Source organism: Helicoverpa zea, chromosome 24, assembly GCF_022581195.2.
Source record: "Helicoverpa zea isolate HzStark_Cry1AcR chromosome 24, ilHelZeax1.1, whole genome shotgun sequence".
In the NCBI taxonomy this organism is placed as follows: domain Eukaryota; kingdom Metazoa; phylum Arthropoda; class Insecta; order Lepidoptera; family Noctuidae; genus Helicoverpa; species Helicoverpa zea.
The window spans coordinates 7296279-7298707 of record NC_061475.1 but is presented as its reverse complement, the minus strand read 5'-3'; positions in this window follow the sequence as shown (position 1 = coordinate 7298707).

Below are 2429 nucleotides of genomic sequence, written 5' to 3'. Positions count from 1 at the left end.
GTAAGTAGAAAGAAAAGAAGAAAAGAAAAGAAAGACCAGTTTTATATTGGAATATTGGTTGCCCGGGTAACTGGGTTGAGGAGTTCAGAGAGGCAGTCGCTCCTTGTAAAACACTGGTACTCAGCTACATCTGGTTAGAATAGAAGCCGACCTCAACATAGTTGGGAAAAGGCTCCTAAAAATACATCCATTAATAATATTGCACACATACCTTTACCACAAGACTTCTAAAACATCTATTTGTATGTACTTCATGTATATAGGTACTATTATGTACGTTCGTATCGTATCTGCCATAAACAGACGTTGTGAAAGTTAGTGGAATTTAATACCTCACTCCCAATTTAACATTTCAACGCTTTAGTGTTCTTACTTTGTCAGTTTTCGCGTTAAATATTATGTTGTGGATGCAGTGGGAGATTCGGTATTTATTTGAATACAATTTTAGCCGACTGTGCTAAAAAGAGGGTTGGGTTTTAAAAGTTATTAGTCCATTTAGTAGTATGCACCTAAAGGTTGGCTAGTAGAGAATGCCTAAGGCGTTAAGTCCGCCGTTGTACATTGTTTTGGTAAAATGTATGCAAAAAGTATAATAAAAAAACATGAGGTTTAAAACAACCAGTCTATCTTACAACGTGTCTGTCACAATTATTTTTTTTATTTATTGTAATTTCCATATTGTTTTTATTCTATAAACAACTTCAATTAATATTTACGAATCAGGCCCTATATTTTTGGCGTGACAGTTGAATACTGGACATTCAATCGCCGGCCGATTTGTAAAGTGCTTTCACACGCAAGGGAATAAAGAGTATGTTAGACGTTACACGTCCGAGTTTCGGAGCCACGGAAGAAGGAAAGATAGCGGAGATGCCATAAGAAAGGTAGGTCAGGCGCTGTCTTATACAAGGTGTTGATTTGCATTTGTGCAATATTTCAGGAGGTTGACATAAAATACGTAAATAATCGATTGGATTTACAGTAGACGGGAAATAGCTAATATGCGTTGCTTTTTTTGTCATTGTAATGTCGTAGTATTTCAGAAGTAACCCAATTTTATGAATGAAAGAAGACGGATCACAATTCATACAAAATTGCCCCACGTCCTATAACAACGTGACGTATCTCAAAAAAAGATAAAAATGTTTAAAAAAATATGGCATACTCTCTAATTCATTTTTTTTACACCTTCATATGAAAAAAATGCTTTAAAAATTGTTCAGGCGCTGTTATGAAAACATCGTTCATAGGACTATTTATGGACTATTTTATTAAATTATTTTTTGTTTTGATAGGGTATACCTCACAGGTGGTCCCATAATCATCAGGTTAGGATCTGATGATGGAAACCCTGAGAAATCCAGGACAACTTTTGAAAGTTGTAGGCATGCGCAGTATGTCTTATAACAATATGCAACAGTAAAGGTTTGGAGCTGACCTGATGATGGAGACGAAAGAAGGTCGAGGGAACTCGACAACTGAATATGTAAACTACCTCGTGTTTGGGCTCATGTTATTTGTATTGAATAGACCTTTGCAACAGTGAAGGTTTTTTTGCTTTTCAGTGTTTTTGGAAGTTTTTTTATTGTAAAAAGTTTTTTTTTTATTTTTGGCTTTTGAGTGACAAGCACAGTGGTCACTATCCACATAAGTGGAATGTTCTTATCAATACGAATAATATAAGCCCAAACACGAGGCAGTTCACATATTCAGTTGTCCAGTTCCCTCGCCCTTCTCTGGTCTCCATCATCAAGTCAGCTTCAAACCTTCACTGTTGCAAAGGTCTATTCAATACAAATAATATGAGCCCAAACACGAGGTAGTTTACATATTCGGTTGTCGAGTTCCCTCGACCTTCTTTCGTCTCCATCATCAGGTCAGCTCCAAACCTTTACTGTTGTATATTGTTATAAGACTACACCTTATAGTCAAGTTTTAATCCTGCGCATGCCTACAACTTTAAAAAGTTGTCCTGGATTTCTCAGGGTTTCCATCATCAGATCCTGACCTGATGATTATGGGACCATCTGTGAGGTATACCCTATCAAAAAAAAATAATTTAATAAAATAGTCCATAAATAGTTCTATGAACGATGTTTTCATAACAGCGCCTGAACAATTTTTAAAGCATTTTTTTCGTATGAAGTTGTAAAAAAAATGAATTAAAGAGTATGCCATATTTTTCTAAACATTTTTATCTTTTTTTTGAGATACGTCACATTGTTATAGGACGTGGGGCAATTTTGATCCATCTTCTTTATGAGTGATCTTTGCGTTTGCTTTGTGTTTGCGTTTGTGTGAGGGCGCAGTACGGTTTTAAGGCCAGTAACACAAGTTTAAATACATCTAGGTGAAAATGACGGATTTCTCAGCTTGTAGGTCAAAATAGCGTACGGTAGGACTTAGTAGTGACCAAAACGATCAGTAAC